The 22,489-nt window shown below is 45.6% G+C and overlaps 1 protein-coding gene across 6 annotated transcripts in view; it reads left to right on the forward strand.

Moving 5' to 3' along the window:
- The window catches only part of TTLL5 (tubulin tyrosine ligase like 5), a 1,026,293-nt gene that overhangs the window by 962,914 nt on the left and 40,890 nt on the right, over nucleotides 1-22,489 (forward strand). The gene's annotated exons all lie outside the window — the stretch shown is intronic.

Here is a 22,489-nt window from a genome sequence, read left to right on the forward strand (position 1 = left end):
ACAACAGATTGTCTGCCTTCATCTGTTCGACTATATGCCTAGTGCTGTGGATGCATCTAACAGATTCAGTCTGCATTAGCTAAGCACTTAACACAGGCCAAGATGAATTTTGAGTCAGTAACCAACATTAATAAGGATGTTAGGTTCACTTTGCTTACTTGTAATCATTATGTTGCCCTTTTGACTGTGTCTATGTAAACAGACTAAAGGCACACCAGAAGGCCACTAGTAAAAAATGTTGAATTCATGATCATATGTCTCTTGGCACCAGAAGCCAAAGTGACCCATTCCGAGAACTTCATTGATTGCTGTGATCCCTAGACTATCAGGGCCCACTGGCATGATTTCTTATTACAACTTGGAAATTCAAGTCCCCTGGTGTGAATTGAGAATATCAGTCTATTTAGAACACACATAAAATGATCCAAAGTTTCGACAATTGTCACCTCAATCTTTCCCACATTGTAACAGAATGCTGAGTTATGGAAAGGCCGGAGCAGTTAAAGGTGTGTGCTGATAAATGCCAGTTCATTACCTGGTAATATAATTTAATTCTATCACACTATTACTATTAACTCGTTGGAAATTGTATTTGTAACTGGATCGTAACTTCGGGACGCTGGACTCGCTTTTCTCCATCCCTGATTCACATACCGTGCTGGATTGTTCGGTGGGTCATGGAGGGAAACTGGCCGCAATCTTTTAAAAGACCACCGTCAGTTATGTAGTTCAATCTTAAATATGATATTTCAGCATATGTGGATTTTTTTGGTACAGCGTTTCTGCAACAAGATCTTTGATTCTCCTGGAGTTATATTGACCTGCTAAATCATATACTGATTTTATACATAACTGGATAAATGTTTTCTGGCCCCTCACCCTGCCTAACACAAAATTGCTTATTATGGCTTATTTCATACTGTAGGATCGCAGTCCCCATAACACGGTGGGTTTGAGTCTGGTAGCTACCCTAGAATCCCTGGGTTTTGCAAAAAACCCACTCACCACCACCCATTATAAAGGGCACATTTTAGATTGTTTTTATACTGTGGGGCTTGAAAATAGTCTAGTTACAGCTATGCCATGCGATTCAATTGGCCCGACAACTTTTTTCTCATTGTCACATAGACCTCTGAGAAACAGCTAGCATTGACCTTACACTAATAATACTCACATATTAGTACACTCAGACACCAGCACACTCACTGCCCTTTGATGAAGAATTTGTCTAGTTAAAAATAGAAAGATGAAATGGGATTAATACATTCCAGCCCTTGAACCGAATGACACAACCAGTTTCGGGTCGACAACCATCAGGAGGGCATTTAAAAAGGCTACTTAAGTTGCTACCAAAGACTGCTTTATTAAGATCAGGTATGAATTAAATTCTACAAATATTTTTGTAAACTCTAAAAAATAAATAGCCAGTCCCAAATCACTTATCATGACTCCTGAATTTCCAATCAACTAGAGCGCTATAGTCCAAGAACATTTTCAGGACAAGATAGGCCAGATTAGAGCCATGGTCTTTATTCCTGATAGTTGTCAGACCATCAAAACGGAGAGTTCTGCGAAGGAAACCATTGCAGTTATGAGAATAATAAATCCTACCTTCTGAAAAAGAGATCCCTATCCCACCACATGGATCAAAGAGGAAACTCAGAAGCAAGCCCCATTTATCTAATAGAAGCTTCTCCAATTTCCCCAGACAGCAGACTGGATCGGGAAAAATTTCAAGCAGTACCTCTGTATGCCGGTAGGTGGCGTCTTCGGCCCCATGTTGGCATCCATGCCAGAAGTGACAAGTGAAGTGCCTACGTAAACACCACTCCAGCATGCTGACATCAGTCTTTTCTTTCCACACAAGTCAGTGAAGATCCAGGCTACCTCCAGTCTTTTTTTAACGCCGTTTTTTTAAATTTTGTCGAGCCATTCTTTGAGACCGAGTCTCCCAGTGGTGTGCTAGGGATGTCCCCCAAATACCCAGTGGGGTTTAAACCCTGCGGTTCCTGTCACTGACAGATGTCTGTGATAGACTGTCGTAAGTTAAAGAAGTCAAATCGCTCTTTGACTTCTCTGTACTGGTCCAAGTCATTGGACTAGGCACAGAAAAAATGTCACTCCAGGCCACGCACCCAATCAGAGCCTGCCTTTGGGTCTGCTCCACACCTCCCTGAGGTTCCTTGGAGAAAGGCCCCCCTACCCCAACTCTGTGAGTTTTATAAGGCCATGCACATCCTATTTGGGCGGTCCGACCTCTCTCGAGCGCCTTTAGGGCCCATGGGGGGGGGGGGGGGAGGTAGTCGGAGTAGGATGTAGTGGGAGATTGTGTCTAAGGCTGTTGATAGGTCTAAAATGATGAGGGCTGCGGTTTCCCCCAGTTAAGGGTCATCTGTTGCTGCTATGAGGGTGGTTTCTGTGGTGCGGTTGGGTCTAAATCCTGATTGTGTGGTGTTGAGAATTTGGTGTCTGGCGAGGTGGTCAGAGAGCCGCTTGTGAATGTCTTTTCCCAAGAATTTGGCTGGGTATGGAAGTTGGGATATTGGTCGGTAATTAGTGAGTTTGATTGGATCGGCCAAAGCTTTCTTTAGGAGGGCGTTAACAGCTGTGCATTTCCATGGTCCTGGAAAGATGGCTGCACTAACAGAGGCATTGAAGATGGGGGTGAGGGCCTTACTGATAAGGAATGCTCCTCTGTCAAAGGCTTGCTGGAGGCAGGTGTCCACTGGGGCCCTGTAGTGAATGGTCTTTATGATTGTTGTAGTTTTTTCTATGCTACCCATGTGGTGATCCTTAACGAACAAGTTACTTACCTTCAGTAACGCATTATCTGGTAGAGACTCTATCTAGCTGCAGATTCCTTATAGCCCCACCCATGCCTCCCCGCTGTGTGGACTAAAGTTGTAGTGCTAAGGTTACTCCCCTTTCAGGGCCCTAGTTTGCACACGACTATGTCAGTTACTTCGTGGCTCTGCGCTTCTGGCATGGAAAAACGGAAAGCACTGATGTCTGCGCACCTGAGTTGCACCTATATAGGCACAGCGACACCATAAGCGACACAGACGACGTCACGCGGAGCTCATTGGAGCCACCCAACGATGCACACAAGGGATATTGCTCAGCCAAAGTTTCCGGATCCAGCCTATCGCCTGGGAAATTCAACGGTAAGGAATCTGCAGCTAGAAGTCTCTATCAGATATCAGTAGTCAACCTGACTGTCTGTATTTAAAACTATACAGATGTCACTCGGGCTGTGTTTTGCTTCTGTCATTTTGCTGATTGTTTTTAACAATATAAGATTATATGAATATAGAACCTAGTGGAGCCTGGATGCTACAAAAAGCAACTTCTTGCTCACTGGACATATTACTGGTTAAAGAACATGAGCTCCTTCCACCACTCCTTTCTAGTGTGGTGATATTGGTAGCAAAGTCAAGGAACCTTAGGGTTATGCGCTGATGAGTAACTTCCTACTTATTACTAGGTAAGGCATATCTTCCAGACTACCAACTCCGCTCTCATGCTTTTACGCAAGTCCCGTATATATCATCTCTGGAAGAAAAAGCAACCATTGCTAACACAGTCAATAGGTCTAAAATAGTCTATGGTAATGTTCCCTTTGCAGGAAACACACAGTCTAATATTGACAAGTTTTAAGTACTGCAGAATTCCAAAGCTGTGATAGTCTTTAGGTTACCAATGACTGCCCATATTTCTCCTCTTTCCAAAAATCGCATTGGCTACTGGTCTCCTCTCAAAATCAATTTAAGGCTCAGACTGTGACTTACAAGTCACTTTTTTGTAACACTCCTGACTAGTTAAAGTACTGTTTTACACTTGACTGCCCCTAAGAGAGTTTTGAGGCCAGCAAGTAAATATTTTCTCCCTTACACACACCCTTCCCTCCACAGAGTGTCAGGACAAAGGTGGGGGGTATGTCTTTCTTGGTCATCACCACATACTTGTGGAATACCCTTTAAGATGATTTGCAACAAATGCACATTTTCTTTCCTTTTTAGAAGGCCCTAAAGGCTTTTTTGTTGGGAGTAACTTTCCTCCTACTGCAGATAGCATCATGTCTCCCTTTATAGAGTTTCTGGTGCTGTAGAAATCTCTCTTTGATTGATAGAGTAGTCAAATGCGAGTTTGGACTACTGCCCATTGTACCTGTTGTGTCATAATTGCTGGAGGCATAGCTCTTGTTACCCTCATGCACGCAGACTGACATGTGAAGAAGAGCCCCGGAGGCTGCATTCATGCCAGCCCTTGATCCAGGGCAAACATCTTGCAGTCAGTCATGCCATTCACGTACTCCCACTCTACGTAACTAGTATGATATTCAGAAATGCTAGAGTTCACCAGGACCCAATCACAGGATACAGAGTCTTTTTTCTTTAAAAATGTTTCCACCGCCTGAAGCATCCACTATTTGAATATATTGAACCTTGGCCTCCACCATTACTAGATTCATCATTTTCTCGCTTTCCGCATGAACGGCCCCTCTGGAACCGGGACACACAGGAATCACAGCACTTCTAATGAACCCAAATGCTCCTGCCAACCTCTTGTTAAATTATAGACTGACCTCCTTTCTCCTTCAAAGGCATTGCAAGAGTTGGTGATCCCTTATCTTTGCCCATAGTTGGAGTTCAATTATTTATTGAGTGACTTTCAGCATAGGTTCTTATCAAATACGGCTCTGAAAACACTCTACGGTACAGCAGAAAATATGACAAAATCCAAGTATGCACCTGGATATTCTCCAGTATTGGGGTGTCTTTCATAGATTCACATGCCTGAATCATTCCCCGTCGTCGGAGTGGGAGTCCCACGGTACATGAAAAAGCAATAATATGCCTATAAGAAACCAAAAACCTTGGTAATAACCAACCAGGAAGTAAAGTAGCCATAAGCTACAGTGTAAAAAACTTCCACACTCATGACTATCCTAGTCATTTTGTATAGACCAAACTACAGCCAATCAGGCGTCAGCACCCACTTAGAATGTTCTCCTCAGAGGCTCAGGCTCTCCGATTTTCTACCGCACGTCATGTGAAGAGAGTCTCCCTGAGCTCTACTCAGTACTTCTCTACTTTCTACTGGAATCTGGTTTTCAAGATGTCTTCATCTAAGAAATCCTTATTCAGACCTTGTGACTCTTGTGGTAAGCTCGGGCTTTTTAAACAAGATCCTCACAAGAAGTGCATTTATGCCTGTATCCTGAACATCAAGTGAAGGACAGCAAGATTTGTAGAACCTTCCCTCAGAAGACCCTCAGGGACAGAGAGGACCGCTTGCTTTTGTGGCTACAAAAGCTCAAGGACCAAGACTATTCTGTTTCTGAGGTAGGCAGTATTGCCTCTGGATCTACATCAGCTTCTAGGAAGAGAGATGCTGAGGAGGTTTTGTCTTCTCCTGGGGCCAAGATTGTAAAAAGGCAACAATCTTCTAAGGGGTCTGAGAGGCCTTCCACTTCTAAGGGTACTCCCCCTACTAAGGCCAGTCTAGGGCCATCCACACCGCGAGAAAAACAACCAAGAAATTACCTCTAAAGATGACTTCTGAGAAGACTTTACCTCAGAAACTGGTCCTGTCGTCGACGATGCCGTCGTCGACGAAAATCCCCGTCGACGCAACAACTACGTCTATGGTAACTTTCTCATCTCCTAAACCTGAAATGTTAATGTCGACGGCGTCTTCACCGTCGACGATGGTGTATGTCTCTGTTAGACCTATCTCGTGGACGAAGGAATCTTCGTCTGCCATAGTCAGCGCATCGTCGACAGCTAAGCTAAAGAAGATTCCGTCGACTGTAGCTTCGTCGACGCCGCCGTCGACGGCTGCTCCATCACCGTCGACGAACATCCCGTCGTCGGCGAGCTCGTCGACGAATACTACACCGTCAACGACGAAGACACCGTCGTCGACGACGACCTCTTCATCGTCTGGAGTCAAACCTCTGTCGACGATCCAGTCGATGGGGCCTCCATCGACGCCACAACTGTCTACATGTACCACCATGCAGGTCTGGTCACCGTCTACGGCTTTTTTATCCACGCCAAAGCCATCCTTGTTTCAGAGACGCAGTTCTGGCCTAGAACCTTTATCTCCTCTACGCCTGTCACCTCAATCAGTACCCCTTCAGGTCCCTGACAAGTTACTGGACTCTGAAGATAGTGAGGAGGAATCTGATATAGATGAAAGGTTTGGGACAGCTACAAGTCCTTCTGAATTGAACATTAAATACCAAGAAGACGATCAGAATGATCATCATTCGCCTGAGCTTGTGACATCACCTGTGACAGAGGTCCTCTCAGCTCAGATGCCAGTAGCATTGCTAACAAATCTTCAGCACATGCTAAATGATTATTACAGGCGTTTTCCGCCCTCGGAATCAGCGGACTCTGTGCCTCCTACACCTGTGGTGCAAACGCCGATATCTGATTTAAGACCTCCAAAGTCTCCCCCACCTATAGTGTCCCATCAGCCTGAAGAACAACATTCTTCCGAAGAGGAAGAGAGAGAAGAAGGGGAAGTCGATGACAGATCCATAATGTCGGAGTGGGACGATTATCAAGTCCAAACACCTTCTCCTTCGCCTCCGGCTACTGCTGATTCTCCTCCGGTTTATGTAGGAGGATTTCAACTTCTAATGGAGAGAGCTACGAAATGCTTTCATATTGACATGGAGACTACACAACAAAAATGCTTCCTTTATGATTTCAAGGATCAGCCAAGGAGACAGGTTAAGTCGATACCTATTATTGATTTCATTTGGAAAGAAGGTATTAAAGTCATGTCTACTCCTGCATCTATTACTCCAGTGCTTCCGTTGATAGATAAAAAATATAAGGCTCCGGAAAAGTCCCCAGCTTGCCTTATAGGACACCCGAAATAGGGTTCGGTTATCATACAGGCTGCACAGAAGCGGTCTAGAAACCCCTCATCTCCAATCGCAGCCCCACCGGATAGAGACGGCAGGCGTCTGGATGCAATCGGTAAACGTGTGTCAACAATGGCAGCAACCACAGTCCGGGCTGCCAACTCTTTGGCCTTACTGGGCACATATGACCGGCAAATGTGGTCTGTCATCTCCCCATTTGTCGACATGCTTCCAGAGCCCTCAAAATCAGAGGCTTTGAAAATCCTGCAGGAAGGTGAAAGGATCTCGGCGGAAATGATTGACTCTGCAGTTGATGTAGCTTCAACTGGTTTCAGGCAATTGGCAGGAGCTGCGGTCTTGCTCAGGCAAGGCTGGCTAAGAGCGACTTCGTTCCGCCAGGAGGTTCAAACTGTTATGTTATGTTATGTTATTTGTATACTTCTATAGCGCACGGCCACTCTACTGGAGTATCCCGGCGCTTTAACGAAGGCACCCTACCGAAGAAGGGAGAGACATAACACTAAGAGGGCGTGCAAACACAGAAACAGCATCAAATTAAGGGAAAAGCCAAGTCTTAAGGGCCTTACGGAAGGACAGAAGACTAGAGGTCTGTCTTAAAGAGATTGGAAGATCATTCTAAGCATGAGGAGCCAAGTAGCGAAAAGACCGTCCTCCTGTCCTTGCCCGTTTGATAATGGGAACACTCATTTTTGATAAGGACGAGGATCTGAGAGATCTGGGGGGGTTATACCAAGACAGTCATTTGGAAATATATTTGGGGCCTATACCATGTAGGGCCTTGAAAGTCGTGGTCAAAGTTTTGAATAGAATCCTTTTAGCAATTGGGAGCCAATGCAGTGTGGAAAGAAGATCAGTGGCTCTGGCTTTTCTTGGAAGACCAAAGATGGCTCGGGCTGCAGAATTCTGGGCGATTTGCAGACGCCTGACCAGATATTTGGGAAGTCCCAGAAACAAAATATTTGCATAATCCAGCCTAGAGCCAATCAGTGCCTGGACAATAATTTTTCTGTGCTGGATAGAGACTAGAGGGAGAAATTTACGAAGCATCCGCAGGATGCCGAAACATTTCCCAGTGAGAGATGAGATATGTGGTCCGAAAGATAGCTTGTTGTCAATCACCACTCCCAAATTTTTAGCTTCCACAGACGAGCTAGTGGGAGGAAACATATCTTGCGGCCACCAGGTTTTCCAATCAGGCTCAGATGTGCAGCCAAAGAAGAGCAACTCCGACTTGTCGGAGTTGCACTTCAGCCCATGACGTCCAAACCACTCAAAAACAGCACTCAAACAGCTCTTGACCTGGGCACCATCAAACTGGCCATCCTTGTTACTTACAAAGAGGAGCTGGGTGTCGTCAGCATAGCTGACAATCCGGGCGCCGAAAGACTCCGCTGTCACCGCCATGGGGGCCATAAAGATGTTAAAGAGGAGGGGGCTCAGGATGGAACCTTGAGGGACCCCCACTTCAAGCGGTGACATTTCGGCGGAGAAGGGAGGCGCCCAGATTGTCTGTCGGCGGTCGGCTAAGAAGGATTTGAGCCAATTCCACACCGTTCCCCGCAGACCAAATTCCCATAGTCTGGAAAGAAGAAGTGCGTGGGGAACGGTGTCGAAAGCCGCCGACAGATCCAGCATAATCAGTACCACTTTTTTTCCAGCATCCAACTCCTCCCTGATGGCATCTGTGACTTCAAGGAGCGCGGTCTCCGTGCTGAAATTTGCACGGAAGCCAGATTGAGTGCTATGCAACAGACCCCTTTCCTCGATGAAGTTGGAAATAGATCTGTGAGCAAACCTCTCAGTCACTTTCGCCAGAGCAGGGAGTAAGGAGATGGGTCTGTAGTTTGCATGGACTGAAGGGTCGAGCGCTGGTTTTTTAGTGAGTGGCAGGATCATGGCGCTCTTCCAAGCTTTGGGGACTACCCCGGAAGAGAGCGACAAATTCAAGATGGGGTTTATCAGGTCATTTAGAACAGGTGCCATATTTGCCAGACACTTGGCAGGGCAAGGGTCCTGTGGAGATCCGGATTTAAGATTTGTCAGGATAGCAAGAGAACTCTCATGATCTAATGAGGGAAAATCGCACAGAAAGGGACCATGGTCTGGCAAGGGACACCCCAGACTTGTCGTATGCTGCTGAAAAGTGGCCTGGAGAGATGATTGAATGGAGGTAATTTTCTGTACAAAATAGACAGCTAATTCCTTCAGCCAGGCTTCGGAGTGAGCATGGGTCGGAGTATAGGCAGAGGGAGAGGTGAAATCTTTAACCACCCTGAAAATTTCCTTGCAAGAATGCTCCGCTTCATTTATTCTAGATTCCAGATAGGATTTTTTACCTTCCCAAATTAATTTATGGTAAGCTCGAGTCAGCGTCTTAAAATTTAGTCTCTCAGTATGATCATAAGAACGCCTCCAAGCTCTTTCTGCTTTCCAAAACTAAGGTTTTGGACATGCCTTACGATGGAGAGTTTTTGTTTGGCCCGCATATTGAGGAAGCCCTGCAGACAATCAAAAAGGACACGGAGACAGCTAGGTCCCTGGGCAACTTACAATTTCGAAAGCCACCCTTTCGAGGTGCGAGAGGACGGGGATCATCCTCTTCTAGAGGAGGTTATGGTCAGCAGTCCTCCTACAGGCAAGGGAATCAACAATATCAAAACCAACGTTACCAGTCCTACGGCTAGCGCAACACTAATTATTCCCAAAACAAAAGAAAACCTGCCTCCCGCGGAAAACACCTGCCACCGCTACTACCGCAGTCTCATATAAAGATTGGAGGAAAAATCTCAAATTTCTACTCAAAATGGTGCTCAATAACATCGGACAGGTGGGTCCTGAACATTGTGGCCAAGGGCCATGCCCTCGAATTCGAAAAATTGCCTCGAAATGTTCCCCCGAGGGGCCCACCTCCAGCTCATCTCACAGAGTTGTTTTCCCAAATCGATTTGATGTTAAAGAAAGGAGCAATAGAAAAGGTTCCTCATGCTCAAAGAGGAGCAGGTTTCTATTCCAGATTCTTTTTGGTAAAGAAAAAGAATGGAGAATGGCGTCCAATACTGGATCTCCGTGCTTTAAACAAGTATTTGAAGAAGCTGTCGTTCCGGATGCTGTCACTCCAAGAGATATGGCATCTTCTTTCAGTGGGAGAATAAATGGCCACCTTGGATCTCCAAGATGCATATTTCCACATCCGCATTTTGCCTCGGCACAGAAAATTCCTGCGATTCAGAGTGGCTGGCAGGGATTATCAGTTCAAAGTCCTTCCTTTTGGGCTACGCTCGGCACCCAGGGTGTTCACTAAGGTCCTGGCCCCAGCAGCAGCACACCTCCGGATGGAGGGAATACAAATATTTCCATACTTAGACGACTGCCTTATCAAGGCGAGTTCTCATACAAACGCAGACAACCATATCCAGCGGTGTCTGCGTCTCTTCCAGTCGCTGGGTCTCTCTGTCAATTTCAACAAATCACAACTAGAACCATCCCGGAGACAAGCTTTCTTAGGAGCAACCTTAAACACACAGCTGGTGCTAGCTTTCGTGTCAGAAGAGAGGCTGGACAGGGTACAGGACATGGCTCGAAGTTTACTTTCAAGAAAGTTAGTTTCAGTCCGACAATTCAAGTCTTTTCTGGGGATGGTCTCTTCTTGCATTCCTTTGATACCGAATTGCCGTCTCAGGATGAGACCTCTTCAAGAAGAACTCAGCCTGCAATGGTTGCAGGTCTCAGGCTCATTCGAGGACCTCATTAGGATCACTCCTCGCATTCGAGATGCTCTTCTCTGGTGGGTTCAGAGAAAGAATTTACAAGAAGGATGCTTGTTCCTCCAAGACGCACCAAACTTTACAATCACCACCAATGCATCCCTCGAGGGTTGGGGAGCACATCTTCAATGGCTGACGATCAGCGGGAAATGGAGTCCTCAAGAGAGACTTTGGCACATCAATCTGTTGGAGCTGAGAGCCATCTTCCTTGCTCTCAAGTCCTTTCGTGCAATCGTTCAAGGGGGTACAGTATTGGTTCACACAGACAATACTACAAGCATGCACTATGTGAACAAACAGGGAGGGACAAGATCAGCTCTTCTGTCTCGGGAAGCCCAAGAAATATGGGCGTGGGCAATACAACACAGAATCAATCTTCTGGCGGTCCATGTACCGGGAACGGCAAACGTTCTTGCGGACACTCTCAGCAGAACAAAGGTGTCCACCCACGAATGGGAGCTTCACCAACCAACAGCGGATCGGATTTTCCAGCAGTGGGGTCATCCAGATCTAGACCTTTTTGCGACCAAGGAGAACAGCAAATGCCGGTTCTTTGCAAGCTGGCATCCTCGCAAAGACAATCAGGGGAATGCGTTTTTGATCGATTGGTATCAGATATATGCTTACGCTTTTCCTCCGATACCGTTGGTTCCCAGGGTTCTTCAGAAGATGAAGAAATAACCGTGTCGCCTGATTCTTATTGCCCCAGATGGCCTCGCCAGTACTGGTTCACCGAGCTCCTTCTCCTATCGGAGTGCGAACCAATACAGTTTTGACCGATTCCGGACCTCCTCTCCATCCAGAATGGTCAGATTTACCACCCGGACCCGAAATCTCTGAAATTAGCAGCTTGGCGCCTGAGTACCTTGAATTCGCCCGCCTGAATATCCCTGCGGATTGCAAGGAGGTGCTGGCCAAGGCTAGAGCACCTGCTACAAAAAAAACATACAGACTTAAATGGAAGATATTCTGTATCTGGTGCCACTCAGCTGGGATTCATCCTTTTCTGGCCAAGCCAGAACAGATATTACCTTTTTTCTTGCATCTGGCAAAATCGGGATTATCTCACGCAACTCTAAAACTTTTCCTAGCAGCCTTTTCAAGGTACCGCCAGGATGGGTCCACTTCCCTCTATTCTTCAAGAATAATACAACAGTTCTTCAAGGGACTGTTCAGAATGTTCCCTCCTGTTCGTCGTCCACCACCATCGTGACATCTCAATGTAGTGTTAGCGCAGCTCATGCGCCATCCTTTTGAACCAATTCACAGAGTGGATTTTAAATTTCTTACATGGAAGGTGTCACTGTTGTTGGCTTTAACTTCATCTAGAAGAGTCAGTGATGTCCAGGCTTTCACAGTCCATCCAACTTTCCTGCAGTTCACGTCCGACTCAGTAGTGCTTCGCACAAACCCGAAATTCATGCCTAAAGTGCCCTCGGACTTTCACCTGAATGAGCCAGTCATCTTAAAGACATTCTTTCCTAACCCGCAATCCCCTGCAGAAAGGGCATTGCACACACTAGACATCAAGAGGTGTTTAAAGTTTTACTTACAAAGGACTTCTACAATTCGCAAATCGGATCAATTGTTTGTTGCTTATGGAACAATTCGTCATGGTCATGCAGTGTCTAAACAAACAATAGCAAGATGGATCTCTGCAACTATTGACTTTTGTCATACAAAAGCAGGAAAACCTTTGCAAACAACTCCAAGGGCTCACTCTACGAGAGCCAGGGCTTCCTCGACTGCTCTTTTCGCTGGAGTTCCTCTTCAGCACATCTGCAGAGCAGCAACCTGGGCCAGCAGGCATTCTTTCACCAAACACTATTGTTTGGATGCGGCCAGCGAGACTGATGCTTCAGTGGGTCAAGCAGTTCTGCGTAATCTTTTTAGATTAGGTGAGCCTCTGTTTCCCTCCTCCTCTTTACTGCTTTTCAGACGCTTATGCATGCTTATTATTTTATATCCATGCTTACATAAATGTATTTCTTCATGCTTTTAGAAAGTGATATTTCTATTATATGATTATGTATTTTCATATATATGTATACAAGCTTATGGTACAAGCAGTGTCTTCCAAGAACGAACATATACTGCTATCTACTCTGATTCAGGCATGTGAATCTATGAAAGACACCCCAATACTGGAGAAGAACAATAGTTACTTACCTGTAATCTGTGGTTCTCCAGTATTGGTGTCTTTCATAGATTCACATGCACCCACCCACCTCCCCTCAGAGGTTCCTCAGGCGATTATGTTGGTTTCACTCCTGTGCGAGAAAATCTGAGAGCCTGAGCCTCTGAGTAGAACATTCTAAGTGGGTGCTGACGTCTGATTGGCTGTAGTTTGGTCTATACAAAATGACTAGGATAGTCATGAGTGTGGAAGTTTTTTACACTGTAGCTTATAGCTACTTTACTTCCTGGTTGGTTATTACCAAGGTTTTTGGTTTCTTATAGGCATATTATTGCTTTTTCATGTACCGTGGAACTCCCACTCCGACGACAGGGAATGATTCAGGCATGTGAATCTATGAAAGACACCAATACTGAAGAACCACAGATTACAGGTAAGTAACTATTGTTCTTACTGATGTAGGTGATTCAAAAAAACAACGTTGCTTAATCACCTGGCAACAGCTGTAGGTGCATGTTAAGCAGTTTTCGTACACTCCACATTTTCCAAATCTTTGGCCTCATAACGCTTTAGGTTCTTCTGCCTCCAAATGGCCTAAGGGGCGATGTCAGAGTGTTTATTCTGAATATTTGTGACTCTTCAGTTTCTTATCTAGAGTGCATTTGTTCAGATCTAGAATCTGTCTCTTTCTTATCCTCCTTCTATTGTCCTCTAACCCACTCTCCCAGTGTCCTTGTGTGTGGTTTTTCCAAAGTGAAGTCACTCGGAATAAGAGTCCATGTGTTTGCTGGGACCATATCTTGCTGTTGTCTTGTTTACCCTGTCCGACAAAAGTAAATGTTTCAGAAACTTTATTTTCCCAAGGCTCTCTCTTTCCTTGCTCATTGTCTAAGGGCTCACCAGATGTATGGAAGTGGAAAAGGCAGAACAGACAGACAAACTGGCGAACAACCATTCCTAGAGGTGCACAACGTTTCAAGGATAAATCAGCAGGAAGGGATATAGATTTGCTGTCTGTAAAGTTAACGCTGGTGCTGCAGTATGTCTTCAGCAAGGGGCCAGTCATCTATGCAGGGGATAGCTCTGCTGTCTGTTCTGGGTGAGTGATAGATCCTGTTGCCTGTAAGAAGTGAGAATAGATCTACAGGATGCGGCAAGTGAGAGGGAGCTGTTCTGTCCTACAGAGGAGAAGTAGTTCTGATGTCGTCCCCTAACTTGGTATCAGTCAGTTGATAAAGGAATAGCTCAGCTGTCTCTAACAAGTAATTATTTGGCCTATTGTTGTCTTCAGCCTCATGACAGCCTTTTCCCTGTCCTTCAGATGGTGTGCTCCCCAAATTCCTCCCAGCATCAGGAACATGTGAGGCTTTTTTGGCCCATTTTAATAATAGACATGTTTATCTACAGATATAGGCAAGCCGTCCTATCTTGCTAAACAGTATACTTACCTGCCTTGCCCACAATTTGAAAAAAGGTGACCAGAGATGACCGGAGAGAGAATTAAGGAAATGCATGTTGCTCATTTCCCTAAAAATAATGGCTGAGGGGTTGGTGGGGGGAGGGGAATCAGAGACATTATGGTTTTAAAAGTAGGCTCTCTGCAGGTGTGCATAGGCCCTGGTAGTTTCTGACATAAATGCAGAATGACCTGGCTCTGTGTACTCTCTAGCTCTGACTCCAAGCAACTTTTGGAATCAGCAGTTGTGTAGGCCTGGTGAAGGCTGTGGCCAGTGAGAGTTATGAATGCTTTTAGAAACACATTAGGGGTGCAACGGCAGGCGCTGGTCACTGAACTGGAGCTCCAAGACTGATAGGTGGAATTTCTTACCAGTTAGACACATAGGTTAAACTGCTCATGAGCTGTGGAAACCCAAAAAAAGTCCAGTCCCCATGCTGAACCTCTTCAACACCTGCATGACCTCAGATCTTCTAACTTGAGCTATTTGCAGTATTTAGGGGCTAAAACCAGGTGTCAAAGTGTATGAAATATGTCCTGTCCTAGATGCAGAAGAATTGCTATTACCTCAAAAGTTACAAAACCAAGATCCTGCTTGTTGGCCCTGGAGAACCATCACCTCGCACTTTTTCATGGACCTAATCAATGAGGAAGCCGGCAAAACACATGACTACGGTGTTCTTTTCGATAGCAACCTCATCTTCTCCTTACAAGAACGCAGCAACTAAAAGTGATTTTCAGCACTAAGGACAATTGCGAAGAATCCTTTTCTCTGGCAACTCCCCCCAAAAATCGGAAAGGTCTGACGATACTCTCTCTCAATGGCTTTCTGTTAATACGTTTATAACTATCCTAAGAAACCTACATGATGTGACTCTACCAGAGCATTTGTGAATGAACTGGGCAAAGAATTAAATAATCATCAATTCATTACTGTGGTGCATAATAAAGAGGATCTTGGTCACATTTACAATTATTGCAAAACTTAGCTGTTGCATCCTCTTTAAATATGTGTAAGATTCACTGCTTTGAACTCTGATTTTTTATATATTCAGCATGAATGTCACACATGACCACAGTACTCTGAAAGTTTACTATTAAGGACATCCCTGCAGTAGCTGCACATGGGTTTATTCCTCAACAGCAGTGGCTTCTCAAAGTGTAAAGCCACCCTTTGTGGTTTTGTCATGGATTGTGATGTCTTAAGAGCACCTTCTTCTATGTAATAACTATTTCTGATAGATACATCTGCCGTGTGGATTCCTCACCTTGTGAATATCCCCCTTGCGTCAGCAACATTCGGAAATTCTTTTCGTAGCCTCGCGCCGACGTGGACTTGGACGTCATAGAGACACGGCATCGCACGCGACTCCGCTGACGTCACCGACGCCTATAACAGGCACACGCTGGCGTGATGACATCAGTTCCCTTTTTTCCGCGTCGTCGACGCTAACGGTTTCGGGATACTCTGTAGCTTCTTGTATCTCTGTTACTTTGTTTCTTCGATTCTCCATTCTCTGACCTCTTTGCTCTTTTATTATGTCAACAAAGAAGACGGGTTTTAAGCCCTGTAGAGAATGTGGGAAGATGATGTCCGTTACGGACCCACACCAAGACTGTATTTGGTGTCTGAGCTCCAATCACGACGTGGATGGGTGTTCGTCGTCTCAGAAGATGAATCCGAAGGCCCTGCGAGAAAGGGAGTCTAAACTTCTTGTGGCTAAGCTGAAGGCCGATAAGGTTAGAAGATCTTCAAAACATTCGAAGAAGTCGAAGTCGAGGTCCAGATCGCGGTCTCGAGAGGCGTCGGCTTCGAAGTCTTCGTCAGATCATGCTTCGAGCTCTCGTAAAAAACATAAGAAGAGGAGACATGAATCTCGACGTCATTCGGATGATAAGTCTGAATCGAGGTCGAAATCAAAAGTAATTCCTCCACAAGAATTGGATCAAGAAGGCGAGGCCTCGCCTTCGGAGTCGCATGTTCATTCTCCGACTCCAGTTCCTGATCCGACTCCGGCTCCATCTCCGATTCCGGCTCCATCTCCAAATCCGGAAGCCTGTTATAGGCGTCGGTGACGTCAGCGGAGTTGCGTGCGATGCCGTGTCTCTATGACGTCCAAGTCCACGTCGGGGCGAGGCTACGAAAAGAATTTCCGAATGTTGCTGACGCAAGGGGGATATTCACAAGGTGAGGAATCCACAGGCAGATATTGTATTTACCAGAAAAAGCGTTACCGAAGGTAAGTAACTTGTTCAAATGCCTCTTCCTCCTCTTTCCCAAAGGTGAAGTTTGCTAGTAGGAAGCCATTTGTCCGAACAGGGGAAATATAGTATTTTGGCACATACTCCCTTACAGTCTGAACTATGGAATTAAATCTAATCTCTTGATTGAAAGCAATCATCAGACCAGGTTTTAAGTTAAATTATTTTATAGTTGCTGGAAGACAAAGAAGGAAAGCAGTTGTTAGGTTATGCATTCTTTATGTAGTGAACGCCTGCCAACTGCTTGGCCACGGGCAAATTTATTATGTGCTGTAAGGCAACTGCTGGGTGTGGATTTTCTCTGTGGTTGTCCTGTGAAGTGGGAGTGTGGGGGAGAACGTCATATAACCTGCTGCACAAACCTCTGTGAGGGTGAAGTCAAACGGTTGTCTCTTCTTGGCATAGACAGTGGGGTGCTGGTCGTTGACCCTCTGCCTCCTAACCTATGGTTTTGGAATCTTGTTGGACCTCGTATTGTGTATGGCATTACTGCTAATTTCTATGTATTTGTGGCATGCTTGGATTAGTGGTCAAGTGGAGTTGATGTGGTTAGTTGTCTTGGTGGATGTGTTTCAGTTAATCCTTGATTAGGGCAACTGAGCTGATGCCTCTTCTGTTCTGTGTGCATGAATTCAAATATATTAACTAGGTCGCTTTTGGTTGAGCAGGTCCTTGTAGTTGATATTTATTGCTAACATATTTCCCCCTGTGACTTCAGTTCCCTTTTCGCCTGTTTCTGTATTTTGTCTTTGTTCCCCAATCCTAAGAAAATGTGGATTTCCTAAAACTTGTGTAATTGTTATTACTTGTCCCTCTTCTTCAAGTGCTTCAAGGCGTGGTTTATCAGTTCGGTCCAGATGTAGGCTTGCCATCTTTATAGACCTTGCGCCTGTTAATCTCTCGAAAGGGATATCTTTAGAATTTTTCAAGTCAGGGCAGCAGATGTGTCTGGTTGATGTGACGGAGTGTGTTATTTCGGAGGTTGTTTTTTCAGGGGGTTATGGTCAAAGGAACGGTATAGGGTGGGTTTCAGAGTGAGACTACTTAAGTAAGGTGCAGTGAAGCTGTACATGAGGAAGGTCAAAAGTTGGGTAGAATTTTAAATCAGACTATGAGCCTCTTCTGAGGAATTCACTAAAATGTCTCCTGATTCACATCTTTTTACCTATCTTTGCTGGTGGCTCTTAGTAGACTAGCACCTTGAATAGTTGACACACTCATCTAGATAACTACACATCTTCCACCAATGCTCCTGAGGTGTGCAGTTTGTACTGCTATGCCCCTTTTGATTATTCCCTGAATTGTACTCAGGCCAAAAGGTATCACCTTGAACTGACAGGGAAGAGTCCCACCTCAAACGTTTGATGTTTCCCATACGCAAGTCTTATTGGGATGTGAAGGTAGCCATCTTTTAAGGTCGGAAGATTTGGGCATCTCATCCTTCTCTATCTTCAACAGTCTGGACATGCCCCACTGATCCAAATGGAGAAGAAATGACTTTGCTTACCCAGGTTCACAAAATGATGAGCATGCCTGAGCCACTTGTAGTTATGGAGAGGTATTAGGAGGGACGATGGGGTGGAGGAAGAGCAGAGGTGATTCTTTCCTGCTATGGCCATTAATCCCAGGTCGTATGGTTTTAATGGCTGATTAATACGGTAAGACTAAGATTGTAGCTGGCTCAGGGCTCAGTTGTTTAGGCTCAGTCCTCCCGACTTCGCTGGCTGGGGTAGTCTTTGCAACCCTGTAATTCTCACGTTGCTTTTTTTGCGATACTGTCCTGGTGGTCTAGAGTGTGGGAAAACCAGAAACCAAACATGCAACGAATGGAAATTAAAAGGATAGAGGGAGGTGGGGGCCTATTCGTTCTATTCCAGCTGAAGAAACCCAATCCTAGGATCAAACGCCACGTGGCTGCAGAAATCTTTCCAGAAAATAGTTTCCTGCTCACCCTCCGAGGCAGCGTTCTCTGAGGCTTATTCTTCCCTGATTTTGCTAATCTGAAAGCAGGGAAAAGTTAACGGTGCCTTGAAGTTGAGCCAATCTCCGTGCTGCCAATTTCTTCCTGGCGCGCTGCGTTAGCCATAATGCCTTCACTGATCTGTTAGTGAGAGTGTAAGGTGCGCGTGCACACAGACACGCACACGCCCCACACACGTCCATACACCTTTGTTATTTATACACGCACTTAACCGCAAACCACATACAAACAGGCATTTCGGGTGAGGGAAACTGACTGGCAATGCCGTGTGCACACAGGCTGCATTAGGCTCTAGCCTACTGCGTTGAGTGATTCATGCGGAAAGTTCACTGCACCTTTAATGTTCAGGGACGGTTTAAGGAGTTTTGGGGCTCCTGACATATGGGAAATGTGCGAGGCCCCTCTAATTTGCTGACACATTCAGGGCTCCAGAAGCTGCTTTCTGCAGACCCCCCTGGGCGCCTGCTGCCTCCGATGGGCCACCAAGAGGGAGGCCTAATTGCAGGACAAACCTGCCAAATGTGTCTCCTTACAACTGGACAGAAGGAGGGGTCCTCTCCACACCATCGCTGCGAGGCCCAGGGGAGAGGTTGTCCTCCCGTGGACACAGTTTCAAAGAGACACCTTCCGTTCCGGTGGGTCAGCAGGGAGAAAAGGGGACTGGTATGTCGTAGTGGCCTGGTTGTGTGGCAACCCCAAGCTGCGGGACCCCAAGCTGCGGGACCCCAAGCTGGTGGCTGAGTGCGGGGTCCTGGGCAGCTGCCTGCACAGCCCATGTCTAACACCGGCCCTGTATCACGTTTTGCTATTTTGAGTAATATCAGACATATGAACCCCTTGTGGGCATGCCCTCTGCTTGGCCGCATTAAGGTATTTAAAGAGCCGTCTCCTGTTAAGTGCAGCTTCTCAGGCACACATTTGATGCGCGAAAGACTATTTGAAATAGAATTCGGGTCGAAGGGATGTTCTTTTCTCTGCAGATTCCTTGTCTTTGACCCTGGAACGTTTTACTAACGCTCACACTGGCACGGAGAGTGCCTGAGGAATGGCGTCAGCTCTCCATACGAATTCAGTTCCGAACCCTATTCACTCAACCGGGTGTTCCCAAGTTCAGACTGGAACCCAAGCTCAGCAGTTCCAGTGCTCATGCATGTTTAATTGACTCTGCCTTGTGTATTTGTTTTTCTTATTTTCTGTTTGTTTCTCCCCGTGAGCAAATGGTGTCAGGGTTTAAGGTGCCGCACAAAATGAAGCTGTGGTCATGTTGACAGTGTATGGCAGTGGCAAAAGTGATGCTTACCTTGGAATATCTTCCAATGTTCCATGATCGTGAGGAAAGAAAGCAATGGCTTAGTGGAATGTGGCCATGAACAACCAGCAAGCCCCTGAGATTGAGGAAGGAGTTGTTCCTGCTACTTTCGAAACAGGAACTCCCCTGTGAGTACTTTGGAGAACAGACCATGAGAAAACATAAAAAAGAAAACGTTGAAGTCTCGGTGAGAATCCAGGTCTTTCAGACATATACATTGCTCAGAAAAAGAGGAAGAGAAGAATTCCCTTTCTGGACAGTGTGGATGACGCAAGCCCATTTTTTTGGTAGTGTGGTAAAATGCTCCAAGAACGGGATTTAAATCACTCCTCTCGGAGGAACTTTGCACCAGCTCCAAATTCAGCAATATCTTTGATGGCAGAGTGCAAGTAATTTAAAGGAGACTTTGTTTTATGAAATGAACCTGTTAAAAGAGCATGTCCCCTTGCCAGGTCCCACTAAGCCAGTTTCAAAGTGGGTACCCTGCCCTGGGCATAACGGATGTGGTAGATTTCTGTCACGTCACATAGGCTTAATACTGATGACATGATAGAACATCTGCCTTAGACTACTGCTTCATGGGAGAGACTGCTCCCGGGAGTCAAGGAGGCGGCCAACGGTGTCGTAGTTCTGCAGCATTATCTGGTGGCTCCTATAATGCCACTAAAACAACCAGGATGTCTTCAACACCCATATCAGTCAGGTCCAGAGACTGTGGTGCCTGCTTATCAGACTGAGTGGTTCATACCATTCAATGGAACTGTATGATATAGGTGAGTGCAATATGTACTTTGCCAAACCACCTATGGGAAGCAGAGCCATCAAGAAGAAAAGGAGTCTCTAAAACCTTGCAGTATTTGCAGAAAAGGATTAAAGTGATCTTAATACCACTTGGTAGAGAGAAGCATGAGGTTGGGCAAACCACATCTTTACATCACTCTTTTATATATCTCTCTTTGGAGAAGAGCTTGTTCCACTTGCATATAAAGTCACCATTTACCAGGAGGTGGATGTTGATGACAAGGTGATAAGGCCAGACTGGCCGTAGCGCCAGCACCGGTCATTTCCCCAGTGGGCCCAGGGAGTGGGGGCGGTTTGGTGCCAGTATCGGCCCCCTGTAACAAAAGCAGGAGCAGTGCTTCTTGTTAGCAACCCCACCCCCCCCTGAGATCCCCCCAACTGACCCCCTCCCCCCTGCTCCGAGGGCTGGCCGAGCAGCAGTCTGCCACGGGTTGGAAGCTGTTCCCAGTCCGGCCCTACAATGTGCTTGCCCTTTTACACTAGGGACCATGGAAAGGGGCTTATCATTCAATTCGCAGAATCATTCATGAAACAACTTGATATATATATACACATTCTGGGCCTTCCATTTGCTGGAGTGGATTGCAAAAGTGTAGGCAAATGGCTGGGAACCCCTTTTACCCTATATAAATCATCCTGTGGGAGATGCATAGGTGATTCATTAAGCCAAATGCTTTTTAAATTCTGCCTCATTGCAGAAAACCTTTGGGGATTACTAAAACGATTAAAGACATTTCTGGGTTTGAGGAATTTTGGTCCTGAGATCAGTGAACACTGTCAGTATGTGTCTTTTTTTTACCAGTCGTATTTGCTCGAGAAGGCTGTGGATCATTTGTCTAATGGCCAGGCAAAATCTTTGAAGCAGCAATCTTATTGGGGCAGGCAACGAATCATTTCAGGTGCTAGCAACTCAAGATGAGGCAACACTTGCACCTGTCTCCCAGTGAAAGCTAATTTAATAACTCCTGATACCATGTTCACAAGAGGGGGATTCTTGGAGGATTTTTTCTTGGGAGAAGGTAACCTCCGACCTGCTGATGCTAAGTGTACAGTCTTTCCTTAAAATAATTCGTTCTCATTGCCCTCCACCACAAAACCTGTGGTCAGAATAATATAGAGGATAAATGTTTGCAATGCTTGTACAAATGCTGGAGAATCATGCAATGGAAGAGAAGCCAAAGGACGAAGGGCATTGAGGTGAGTCTAAACATCTGCTAATTTCTCAAGATACCAATTGTCCCTTTGCCAATAAGTAGAGAGGGCTTTGACGATGTGCCAATGGATTCGCCTTAACATTCAAATAGGTTTGGTATCTAGAGATCATTTGTCAGAAGCTTAACTATGTCTTAAGCAAAGATTAGAAATTAATTACTGAGGCATTCTGGTTCTTTACTGAATCTGCAAATAAACTCTTAGTTAAGCCCTTCTGAGTTAAAATGCTATTTAGTGATGAAGTTGACGTTATCGTTGAGCCATTTAAGTAATAGAGGCATAATACAAACTTTTTGAAGTAGAAGCAACTTTTAAGCCTTTCTTAAGAACTTATCAGTACATGTTTATACCCCCTTTTTCTCTGAGGAGTCTCTATTTTACAAGGCATGAAACTGATTAGAGGCAAGCTCTTTATAAAGAGGCTTGCTAGATGCAGAAGACAGGCAAAACAAGAGATGACTACTCAGACTACCTTACAGGTCATGTGGAGTGTTATCATCGAGTGGGATATCGCTCCACCTGAACACAAGTACCCCAGTGTTCCTTCGCTTGTGTTTACCAAGTGTGGGAACACCAGGCCAAAGTGTGGGAACACCAGGCCTGATTGTACTTACTGGCCTGTGAAATAGAGTGCAGTACAGACATGGGCTTGATGCACAAGAG

Source organism: Lissotriton helveticus, chromosome 9 (assembly GCF_964261635.1).
Source record: "Lissotriton helveticus chromosome 9, aLisHel1.1, whole genome shotgun sequence".
NCBI classification, from domain to species: domain Eukaryota; kingdom Metazoa; phylum Chordata; class Amphibia; order Caudata; family Salamandridae; genus Lissotriton; species Lissotriton helveticus.